Source organism: Hibiscus syriacus, unplaced genomic scaffold, assembly GCF_006381635.1.
Source record: "Hibiscus syriacus cultivar Baekdansim isolate YM2019G1 unplaced genomic scaffold, ASM638163v2 tig00110840_pilon, whole genome shotgun sequence".
NCBI classification, from domain to species: Eukaryota; Viridiplantae; Streptophyta; class Magnoliopsida; order Malvales; family Malvaceae; genus Hibiscus; species Hibiscus syriacus.
This window is the reverse complement of record NW_024062887.1, coordinates 1,241,058-1,254,524: the sequence shown is the minus strand read 5'-3', so window position 1 is coordinate 1,254,524 and position 13,467 is coordinate 1,241,058. Positions and strand designations below refer to the sequence as shown.

Here is a 13,467-nt window from a genome sequence, read left to right as displayed (position 1 = left end):
CGGTGGACGTCTTTGTCGGTGTTAATGAATGCTCCCGCCTCGTGCTTCCTAAAAAAGTAGGAATATTTTCCCATTCTTGTTGAACCACTCATAATAATCATCCGTAACCAAATAATGATCCACATAAATGGGTTCCGTATGGGGAATACATCCACGTTGATTATCCCATATCATTACCCACTTGATGTGCTTCAGCAGTCAGTCGACTTCTTTTTTCTGTCTATCGATGATATGCATATCTTGAGATTTTTAGGTGCTTACAAATAGATTATATGAAACCAAATTGGTGAAGCACGCAATCAATAAGATACCACTTGAGAATAGCATAACATATCAGAGGGACCACCATCATCTAGACATCTAATTGGCCTCTCAAGTAATGTGGGATAAATCCTCATTTCTTCAGTAGAATAAGGAGTCCATTGAAACTAAAACAAATATATATAATTTTTATCAAAATAATATTCTAATTATATAATGATAATTAAAAGTAAATAATAAAATTTAAATACATTCCTCTGTATCAGCCTTCTAATTAATGAGTAGTTAAATTTTTTCCAATTCATTCGGTAAATTTCGATGATGTTTTCTTGCACTTGATCACCTATTCAATGAAAAAAAATCATTATATACTCAAAAAATTATTTATATACGAATTCAGTATTGAAATTACCTCAACAATAGCGGGAAGACCAATAGGTTTTTCATGATCGAACATAAAAAGGGCATGCGATACCACGTCCAAGACTGGAGAAGAAGAAGACAACTGTCGATAGTATTTTTTTGATAATCAGTTGCTCGACAGATTTCCCTATACAAAAATGCCAAAAGTGTGGAGCCCCAACTAAGTGCGTCGGCAACGTGAAAATTTGCGAGGTGACGCAACCACATACAATGAACTTGGTTGTGTGATTTATCGGGCATCAGGATCCCTCCTATGAGCTATAATATTCAAGCCCATGCATACATTTTAACATGTTCCTCATAGGCATCGTGACTCAAATGTTTAAAAGTTGTATTCAACTAATTTAACGGTATTCGACCATCGTTGAAATTAGGCATGACACCTCTAAGATACTCCTTGCGCAATGAATGTCAGTCACCATCCGCCACTACAGAAATCACATCCCCATCTACCGGGAGCCTCAAATGTATAGAAACATCCTCCAACATAATAGTGCACTCTCCACACGGAAGATGAAATGTTGTCTCTGGTCTCTACTTCTCAACCAGTGTGAATTAACGTTAGGTTCTAGGTTACAGTGATCTTCATATTTCGCTAAGTAACCGAATCCAACCTCCACTAAATATGGCCTGACACGACTAGATATCTCTAACTTAACGTTACAAATGAAAGGATCTAATATACAGTCTCTCTCCTAATTTAATAAATGGTATACAAATTAAAATATAAAGTAATATTAAAAAATTAAATAAATAAGGTAATACTAAAAAATTAAATAAATAAAACATTCGCAATAATTAAAATAACAACACAATTTAAAATTGTTACAGTAATAGCAGGATGCCTCGAGATATGATTCCCATCTAAACGTAGCAACTTGTCTTCCATTTTATAACTGCAAAAAGTAATAAAAATTAGTACAATGAAATTTAATTAAATAATAAATTATTAAATAATTATAATATAATAAAAATATTTTACATTCTCAATAGAAAGACTGATAATAGGAAGAATGAGAGAATTTGACATTTGATTGGTTTGAGGGTTGTGTTGAGTGTGGTATTTATAGGAAGAAGGGAAGGGGGACGGGTGGTAATCAATGTGGGAGACGGATGGTTGGACTGAATTAAAGGAAGAATTTACGCCTTCCTTACGTGTCAGACGTCCAGCGAAGGTGCGGATGACCATCTGCGCCTTTCCTTACGTGGCGTCAGCTCGGACAGAGCCCCACGAAGGCGGAGCTGACAATCCACTTTATTGCCACCATGTCATAAAAGGTGCTAGAACGGTAATATTAGGGGAAAGGGTGTCTGACATGTACTTATTAACGCCATTAAATACTCCAATTTTCCTTGATTTGGGTTGGATTTGATCTGATTTCTTTTCTTTTCATTGTATTATTGAGGTGATGATGGTTGAACAATGAAGACGGTAGGCTTCACCGGCGGCGGCCAGCTGGGGTGGTTGGCGGTGACAAGTGATAAGATTAGGTTAGAGTTAGCCAACTTGTGTTAAAGATATGAGCTTAGGGTTTTAAATTATAATAAATAATTTTAAATATCAAATATGAGCAGTAAAACATATGAAAAATATTTTTTAATAACCAAACTCATAAATAAAGCAAATTAAAACCACTAGATCGTATGATGGATGGTTCTTAGGTCATTATTTTGTTTACTAAACTTTCATAATTTCCTTTCAACTTCCAATCTTACAAAACAAAGCCAAAATAACTAACCAGAGAGCGATTGGGTTGTTCGATACAATCGATGCTCCAACTTCTAGCAAATCGGAAATAATATTTAACCTTTATCAATTAGTAAGAAATGTGTTTTTTATAAAATAATTCTGTGGACATCAATTAAATATTATTTATTTATTTATTAATATAAATTGATTATAAGATAATATCTCTTGATGATTTTTTTTAATTTATTGATAATATATTATATAGACGTCGTCGATAAAACTCAGAACTTCTAGAGAAATTAACATTCTTTTTTTATCACTGAAACGACTTAAAATTATCTCATTAAACATTTAATAGTTTTTATTTATTTATATAAATATGAATGACGAAATTAAAAAGTTGCTTTGTTTAAAAGCTTCAAAGGGAAGATTTTGGGTCTTATTCTTTTACATTGCTTTGGAATAAAGTCTAATGTTCGTTTACAAGCTTTACGTTGTATAATACATATAGAAAAAAACTTGTGTTAGTTTAAGTTTAGAAGCTCAAATTTTGCAATCTATAATCCAACAAAATTGAGTTCGGTCAAACTGTATTATCAATTTCTGAAGAAGTTCAAATTTTGCAATCTATAATCCAACAAATTTGAGTTTGGTCAAATTGTATTATCAATTTCTGTATATATGCGAGGTTTGAATTTTAGTCACTGTTTAATAGTTTGAACAAATTTAGTCCAGAATGGAATAGGGTTAAGCAGTTATCGTAAAATTATCATTTTTGACTATGTGAGTTTGGTAAAATTATATTTTTAACCATCTAGTTATTTATGTGTTTCTATTTTGACCAACGAATTATATTTTTCAAAATCACACCCAATGGTATTTTTTTATTTTATTTTTATTATCCGTCATTAAAAATTAATGATAAAATTATATGTTACTATAAGATAATACGCCATCATCATTAAAAAATAAAAAATTATATAAATTTTTTAAAAATCATATATAATTTATTTTTTATTATAGGATCTAATGAAAACCAAAATTCCACTAAAATAACTTATATTAATTTTCTTGTGTTTAAACAAAGTGATAAATATTCCTTGAGGAATAAATGTAATTATTTTTGTTCAAATGGCAAATTTAATCTCTTTTTTGTAAGGCCGTGATCGGCGGTTGCCTAATATTCATTCCACCAAATTCCTTAACTGTTAAAGTAAATACATTTAACACTTTATTTGGTCCCGCAAATTCAGCGGGAGACTACATTCTGCTCCCCCACCGTACATCCGTAGACGTGGCTTCATCCCTGTTAAAAAATTAAAATTGAACTCAGGTAAAAATTTAATGGGGTGAAATAAGTTGGTCAAAGACGGCGTCGTTTATGGTTCGCTTTTAAATTTCGGATGGTTCGCTTTTAAATTTCGGGTCTATAAAAGCCGTCTCCACGGAGGTTGTACTCTGTCACTGCTTCTTCTTCCTCAGTTGTTCACTTTCTCTTGTTTTACTTTTCCTTTTTGGCTGTCTGTTTGGATAGAGGGAAAAAAAACACTTCAAGTATCGAAGAAGAAGCAAAGAAGGTGACAATGGCCGTCTCAGTTAAACGGTCTTTCTCCGCCTTACCTCTTCTGTTTTTGTTTCTTGTCGGAGGATCAATCCCCACTGTACGGACCTCGACACTTCCAGGTCTTTCTTCAACCTCATTTTCAATCTCTCGAAATTTCAATCTTCATTTTTCTTCCATTCATTTTCCTTATGGACAGAACTCAAATGCAAATTATGCAGAATTCCAATGGCCTGAAAATTACTAACTAAATTATATATATTCTTACAGCAATGTGGCCACAAACACGCTGCAGAGCTCAAACAACTCAACAATGGCAACTCGGTAATGCAGAGCTCAACCGATACCATTTTTTTCTTTCGTTGGTTAATTTAGAATTGACGTTAGTTTTGTCCAGATTCGTTAATGTTAAGAGTTTAAGACCGTTGGATCATCGCCAAACGGCAACCATTTTATCCATTCTTAACAATCCAAGACGTTGAGATCTAGATCCTTATATCTCAACCGTTTACTTGTTTTCTTTTGTTAGTAAGCGGGAACTAATAATCTTTTGTCTTTATGATTACATATACTTTTGATATACGCTTAACACCTTACTCTATCAACAACCAGTTAGATTATTAAATTATTTAAATATATTATTATTATTTAATTCTAAAATTTAAATAATTAAATAAACACTGTTTGAGAAAAATTATAGTGTATTTTATTTTGACCATTGGACATAAAATTGTAAATGTGAAAAAATGACAGGTACAGGTCGGAAGAGGTTGATCCATTGAATGAGCAGGCGGTCGCTGACCCAGAGGCTGTTGCTGCAGAGGTCGAGACCATCATTGACACGTGAGCCTCTTTTTTAACCAAAATATCATCTTTTCATCTTTTTACCCACAAAAATTAATCTAAAATTAACATTCATTAATCAGATATAGATTGAAGAGAGCGTGCGAAGAAAACCCTCTTATTAATATTTTAAATTAATATATTTTAAATATTTATATTAAAAATATATTTTGATCCACAAGTTTTATAAAATTAATTAACCTTAAAAGTTTAGAATTCAACTCTCTTAACATTAAAAATATATATATGGGTTCTATTATTAACCTGAAGTGGAGATAGTAATTTTTTTTTCACGGTAATAACTATCACTACGTAAATTAACTGCACTGTCATTCTAATTTCTGAGTAACATCAATCTGATAAGATCCGTGTCTCACGGCTCTCTTTCTATCTTTATCATCACAAATATCATTTTTCATGAACTATAGTTGGGTTAAAGATACAGGATCTTAATAGTACTTTTTCACATTTAATAATTTACCTTTCTAATTTTAATATATCTATTTATTTTATGAGTGAAGTATATAAATAGTTTTCCCATTATATGAAACTGTTTTTTATAACTAAATTTCATTCCATTTAAAAAAAAGAATGTTGTTTCGTTGGATTTTTTTACTGTTAAAAATTATAAAATTGTCACATATTTTAAGAAATTATTTTGTTGATTTCTTCAATTATTAAAAGTTATAAAATAGTCACTCAACTATTCATTATATTTCATATTTGTCATTTTTTCGTTAAAATTTTGGCGATAACTTGAATTGTACGTTAACCTACTGACTATGAGATAATAAAATATAATCTCATGATTTAAAATGACTATCATATCTCAACCAACATGTTAAAATTCAACTCAAACAAGTTTGGAACAAAGCAACTCCCTATAATTAAGACTATTTTATAATTTTTAATAGTCAAATAACTCAACAAAATAACATCCTATAATTAGGAACTTTACCCTTATTTTATTATATTTTATAACACTATCACATACGTTACTGCATTTTATCTAACATTGCCTAGTCTACGATCACAACTTAATTACCTAAAAGTAAGTTATTTTCTAAATTTATGATTAATTGCATAATTTCTTAAGAAAACAAAATTATGGCAACGGGAAAAAATTCCCGCTGTCTATAGGTATGGCTAATTATAAATCCAGTTTTTTTTGTTTGTTTCTTCCCATATATTTTTTTTTCTTCTTTTTTGAAGCTAGCCGTTGTATCCGAAGTGACTCTCTTGTCCTCAGAATTTGACAAAAGCTCTACTATACATTTGTTTTATATGATCTGATTATTGTCCTCAGTGGGGTTAATTTCCACCCACCGACAATGATTTACTGATGCCATTCATCGTTAAATTTAATAAATGCTCATAATTTCGTTATAAATTATGACAAATTATGATTTAAGCATGTTCATGTTCATAGTATTATTTTTGCAGAAAAATGCTAACAAAGTCCTTTAACTTTACTTTTTTTTCTACATAAGTTCATATAATTGAATTTGTCTATATAAATTGGCAGGAATGTTCGCAATGTGACTGAAAGAAGGAAGTTGGGGTTCTTCTCATGTGGAACCGGTAATCCCATCGATGATTGTTGGCGTTGTGACCCTAATTGGCATAAGCGTCGCAAGAGACTAGCCGAGTGCGGGATTGGTTTTGGGAGGAATGCAATCGGTGGGCGTGACGGGCACTTCTATGTCGTCACCGACCACACCGATGACGACCCTGTTAACCCCAAACCCGGGACCTTGCGTCATGCTGTGATCCAGGACTACCCTCTTTGGATCGTGTTCAAGAGCGACATGGTCATCAAGTTGAAGCAGGAGTTGATAATGAACAGCTTTAAGACCATCGATGGTCGCGGAGCTAATGTTCATATCGCCAACGGGGCGTGTATCACGATCCAATTCATTACCAATGTGATTATTCACGGCCTTCATATACACGACTGTAAGCCTACCGGTAATGCCATGGTGAGAAGCCTCACCATCTCACTTCGGGTGGAGGACGCTGGCCGATGGCGATGCAATCTCCATCTTTGGTTCCAGCCATATTTGGGTTGATCACAATTCTCTCTCCAATTGCGCCGACGGTCTAGTCGATGCCGTCATGGGCTCGACCGCGATTACCATCTCCAACAACCACCTCACCCACCACAATGAGGTGATGTTGTTAGGCCACAGCGACTCCTACACAAGGGACAAACAGATGCAAGTGACTATTGCTTATAACCATTTCGGGGAAGGGACTTATACAGAGAATGCCTAGGTGTAGGCATGGATATTTCCATGTGGTGAACAATGACTACACTCACTGGGAAATGTATGCAATTGGTGGAAGTGCAAACCCTACCATCAACAGCCAGGGTAACAGATATGCAGCCCCGATGGACACATTTGCAAAGGAGGTGACCAAGAGAGTGGAGACTGCTGAAAGTGAGTGGAAGAACTGGAACTGGAGGTCAGAAGGAGACATGCTGGTCAATGGTGCCTACTTCACTCCATCGGGTGCTGGAGCCTCAGCCAGCTATGCCAGGGCCTCGAGCTTGGGTGCCAAGTCTTCTTCCATGGTTCGAGCCATGACTGTAAATGCCGGTTCACTTCCCTGCCGCAGAGGCAGGCAATGCTAGCACGAAAGAATCTGCCATTCACAGAACTATTTGAATTTCCACTTTTCCATCATTACCTACCAATTCTTCATTTTCAATCCATTAATTGTTTTCTCAGCATCATCACATTTTGACAAGTTTAGCTTTGTATACAAATTGTCATCATATTATGTCTGTGATTGTTGGTTTAGTTTTCCCAACCTCTTCCCTTTGGTGTCGGATCGTTGTCGGTTGTTCGTTTGTTCCCCCCGATTTTCCTCATTGAACCACCAATCATTATAGGACTGAATGATTTGCTTTTTCTTTTCTTTTCAAAAAATGTGTCGGCATACAAGCAAGTATCAGAATGTCAACACTTCTTCGTTATGGAAAGATCTTGTTACATACGATGCACAATCAATATGATTTATATTTTTTCAACGAGTGTTGGCACAAGTGATTGGAATTCATGAATTTGAGCTTGCAAGGTCAAGTTCGAATCCTACCACCGCCACTCGTGGTGAACAATGTGTAAATTCCTATGTAAATCCCGGACCTGGATTGAAGGAGTCACCATTAACCTAAACTTTATGTAAAAAAATATGATATCTATGCCTTATTTTTTTACTTTTGATTCGTCAAAGAGATAATAGTCACTATCACATGAGATTTTACCCGTGAATGCGATACAATCTATGAGAGTAATCATGTCTGATACTGATATATAGATGTTAATGTTGATTACGTGAACTAATGGTGGCCAGTTGATGTTGTTTCCTCTGCCAGCATTAGTGTAGGCAGCCGACATCTTCACGTGGTCATCAATTACTAATACCGTGACTTTTTCTTGTTTGGTTCTAGCTTTTGGTCTTCACCAAAATGATGCCAAATCCTGTTCAATTGCTTTGAACGATAAATTGATATCTAGTTTGGTTTAAGAAGGTCAACCACTGTCCAGAAATAGAGGAAATAAAACACCAACATTAGCTTATTAAGAAATTGAGGAAATAACTGTCCAGAAATAGAGGAAATAAATCTGATGGAAAGCGCTCTGAAGCCGTCTGAAGAAAACCAACTCCCCAAACTGCAGCGTCGGCGCGATGAAGCCCTGCCGGACACGGTCGTTCCCCCTTTACCCGTCGAACAAGCGAATATGGATTGTGATAATCACCCTGCACACCACCAGACTATCTCTTCTCGTGATATGGTTATTGGTTCCCGTAACGATAATTCCACTGAAGATCTGCTGTCCCTTGAAGACGAAGACATCAGATTATTTGATGATGATATTAAAGTTAGGGAATCGAACGGGATTCCTTTCATTAATTTTTCTGAGCGCGTTCATGACCTTGCCCTGAAGAGTATGGAACTTACCTTGATCGTAAAGGTTCTTGGACATCGAGTTGGATACAATCCGTTAAACAACCGCATCTTGTCCCTTTCGAAGCATGCTCATCAGATCAAATTGATAAACATAGAAAATGGTTATTTTCTTGTCAAGTTTGTCTCAAGGAATGATTACATCAAAGTGATTTCAGAAGGCCATTGGGTGATTTTCGGCCATTATCTCACTGTCGAACCCTAGTATGATGATTTCAATCCTGCCCAATCTCACCTTGGTAGAATCATGACATGGGTTCAGACTCCCTGGACTCCCGATTACTTGATACAAGCGGAGCACGATTCAAGCGATTGCCGAAAGACTTGGTTCCGTTTTAAAGATAGATGGGGTAGGTTTGCGCTTATGGTCGTAAACCTCAATCTGTACAAACCCCTTATTTCAAAACTGGAAACTTATGGTCGTCTACAAGTCATGGAGTACGAATCCCTCCCCGTGGTCTGTTTCAATTGTGGTATATATGGTCACACCAGTGAACTTTGCCCTAAGAAGTAAAAGGATGATCAAACTCAACCAAATCCCGAAACCCCTCCAACAGATACTACACCCAAACCTATCCCCAACAAGCATATGATCCTTGGATGCTTGTCGAAAAACGTCAGAAACATCAACCACGCAAAAAGTCGAGTGGACAGACTTAGAAGACAAATTCTGGAATTGAATCATCCAGTTTTCCTCCTTTGGCAGATATGTATGATAATGCTCAAGAACCTCGTGATGAGATGACCCCGATAAACAATGATGAGACTACTCCCCCGAAACATCAACCTGCTCTAAAACAGCATACTGCCACTGATTCCAACAAAGAAAATATAGGCCTCGCCTCAGAAAACAAAAAGAATAAAGGCAAAGCTCTTGCTATTCCTAGGAAGCCATATGTTATCATTCTTGGTCCTTGGAACACGAATATTATCCCCAACCGCGCCATCACCAAGAATAATAATGCCTCTAACATAGCTTCTGGCAGTAAATCACCACCTCATAAACTAAACCCAAGTCATCACGTTGCCATCGAAATTGAACTGAATCCAATGCCCTCCGTTTCTGGAATCTCACCCCCTTCCAACCCCACCAACGTGAACAACGTTATCGTGGATCCCTCAGTTCTTCCAGACATACCACATGCTCAAACCGCTTTGAACTTGGCAAGTGCTTCGAGTGTTGCTCATAGTCAGCTTGTAAACAATGATCTTCCGGTTAATGTTGAGGGCCCTTTGGCCATGGATGAATAATCGTGCCGTGTCTCGCTCTTTTATTCCCTCCCCTTTTGTTTTATGGATCTTAATTTATTTGTTTGGAATTCTTAGGGTTGTGGTAGCCGAAACTCCATCAGGGTCACGTGTCAATACCTCCGTTACAATAAACCCGATTTGTGTGCGTTCGTTGGGACTCAGATTAACAAAACTAATGAGTATCACATCATTGGTCTCCTTGGTTTTTTGAACTCGTTTAGAGTTGAATCAATTGGCTTTGCGGGTGGTATTTGGCTTTGCTGGTATGATCGAATCCATATCGATATTCTACTCAATCATTTTCAATTTGTGCATTGTAGTATTACAGATAAAGGGCAGCAGTCTCGACTCCCGTTTCTAGCCACCTTCGTTTACGTTTATCCCCAAGCTACTCGAAGAAAAACTTGTTGGTTTTACCTAAGGTCTCTTGCTTCCGCTGTTTCAGAACCTTGGGTTATTATTGGTGACATCAATGCAACATTACTTTTGGAAGATCGGAATGGCTGCACGCTTTGTTCCTCCCCGGAATATACTTTTTGTGACATGGTCTATAATTGCGGCTTGCAGGATCTTGACTATCATGGTCCGAGTTTTACCTGGTTTCGTGGAAATTACGCTATTTGTCTTGATCGTAGCCTTAGTAATACGACTTGGTTTAAATCTTTTCCGCCGTCTACTCTTGAGCACCTCAGTAGAATGAAGTCAGACCATCCGCTTATTTTACTTTCCCTTATCCTGCTTGATGTAAGCCTATCCACAATCTTCAATGAAGAAGATAATAGATAGCCTTATTATGTTGTCCCGATTTAAGAAATGATAGTAAGTATTTCTTTCAAATTGATAAGTATGGCTGTAAATAAGAAAAGACGGAAATATAATTAGTATATGGTAGATAATGATAGAATAGAAATGGAAATGAAATGAAGCAAGTAAGGATAGAAGTAGAGTTATTGCGGAAGTTGATAGATGTAATGGTGGCCTTCAATGGATGTTGATGATGACTTGATATTGTTGTAGGAACGGCAATGGAAGATGGTTGAAAGAATGATAATGGAAGATGATAAAGGAACAATATCTTAATTAAGCTAAAGAAGAAACTATACTAAAGAGTATAGCACCAGCCTTTATAAACTTAATAAAGGGGTGGTGAGTAGGACTTAAACCCACTAGATATATGATCTAGGAATTATAAGTATCAAAGGTGAAGTGAATGACGCCACAAGTATAAATATTATACTTGCTTAATCGATATAGTTCTCAATGAACTTTGAAGAGAGATTTAACTTACCAAGATAGTTTATAAATTGATTGATTGTTTACAAATGATGAAAGCCGTCTTATTTATAGGAATTGAAAGGCTTGGTCGAATAGCTAGATCTTGCTTCGGCCAAAGTACATAACTTAATGAATGTACATAACTTATTAAATGAATGCATATGTCTTTAGGCCTTGTGTTGGTTCGGCTAACTCTTCAAAAAGGGCATGATGATTCGGCTAGGATGAATGAACCTCCCCTTTGGCCGAATAGTCTTGTATTTGTTCATTTTGGCACCAAACTCTCCATTTGTAATGCAGTTGTGTGTGGTCGAATAGTCACCTTGGTGTTCCTTATGTTTCTTCTTGAATTAGGCCTCCTTTGGATGAAAACTCTTCACCAACATACACCTAAGTGATAAGGCATCTTCATAGAGAACAACTTTCATGAAAGGTCACAATGTTTGGAAGGTAACCTTTCATGAATAAGCTAGTTCCAAAGTGTTTGAGATGAAAGTGAGCTGGTCATAGGTGAGTTGTATAATGATGAGTCTTTTGGCAGCTCCTTGTGAAAATTCATCTCTTGGAAAGACACCTCTTCGCGAAAAGGTACGATTTGTGAAATTTTGACTTGGCCCATATTTGAAGTACCTGATGGGTTATGATGACGATGTAGCTCCCCAACTAAATTGAGTAGTCTAGCTAGCTCAAAAGTCCAACTCAAGTCAGCTATGAGCTCGGAGTGTAGCTGACAACTTTTCTCCAAATTGATCCTTAGCTTCCTCGGAGTTGTCCTAGTTATGTTCCCATAGCTTTGGACTCCATTTACTAGCTTAAGTTGGCTCCCAATATGTGGTCGCCTATGTACTTTAACAATGAAACATAATATAAGCTAAGTAATTAAAATAATAAAATATAATATAAAGACGTGTACTATAGGTGATAATAATAAATCATGCATCATATGATAATGAATGAATATGATTATCATAACTATAGATATAATATATATAAATAAATATATCCATGTTATAACAAATGAAATATGAATCATATATTATGAATATAATCATCATAAACATAATGTATAAAATGAATAAATTAGAGAGAATTTCCCTTTGAATTTTATGAAAAGTTGGAGATGCAAGGATGAATAAGATGTTGAATCGGTTCACATCATCATCTCTTGAATATGTACCTTAAATGTCCTCGTCCTGAAAAGATAGAAAACTTTCATAAGCAAGAGAGTTATTAATAAGTAGTAAGTTAGAAATGTACTCCCTGTTCACATCAAAAATTATGTCTTTTAAATCACAAGACATGTTAGTTTGAATGGTCATTTCTTTTAGCACTCCAAAAGTCATGTTCTTTGGTTCTTCAAGGGTCATGTTCTTTGAATGAAGAGTCGCAACTTTTGGCACTTGAATAGACAAGTCTTTCAAGCCTTAATGGATCACGCATCTTGGTTCTTCATTGTGACAAATTAGGTCTTTTGGATTATCCTATTTGTTCATGTTCAGTTATCTCCTTTCATTGAGCCATTGCAGCTTGTAGGGTGTAGGATGTTTCATAGTTTTCAACCCAAGCTTTTCCACCATAATTGTACTTGCAATATTAGTACAACTTCCTCCATCTATGATCATGAAACATACCTTATCATTTACATGGAACCAGGTGTGAAATATGTTTTCTCTTTATGCATTGTCCTCAACCATTTATGCATTCAAACTCCTTTTGATCACTAGAATTTCTCCATCAACGAGAGCCACAATCTCTTCATCTTTTACTTCTTCTTCTTCATGTTTAGATTCAATGTTGTCATTGCCTAGGAGAAGCATAGTATTCCGGTTAGGACATTGAGTAGATACATGTCATCTCTCAAGACATTAAAGAACCGAATGTATCTCGAACGCTCAATTGTTTGTTTTCCTCAGTTATTGTCATTGTTCACTTGTTTGGGCTTGGAAGATTGTACTTTCTCTTGCTAAGTGTATGAGTGAACTTATTCAAATTGTTTTGGCTCCATTTTGAGGTAGTAGGTATGACATTGCGAGATGTACGCCTTCTCCTGAGTTGCTTTTCTATCTTCATCGCCATTTGTACCATTTCATATATTTCAATGTAATGGTATAACTCCTAAGTGTTGACAATATCTAGATTAAGTCATACAAGAAATCTAGCCATGGTTGCTTCACGATCCTCCTCGGTGTT

At 35.8% G+C, this 13,467-nt stretch overlaps 1 pseudogene; it reads left to right on the top strand.

Moving 5' to 3' along the window:
* Positions 1-3,846: 3,846 nt before the first annotated feature.
* LOC120143312 lies at positions 3,847-7,533 on the top strand (annotated as a pseudogene).
* Positions 7,534-13,467: the final 5,934 nt, after the last annotated feature.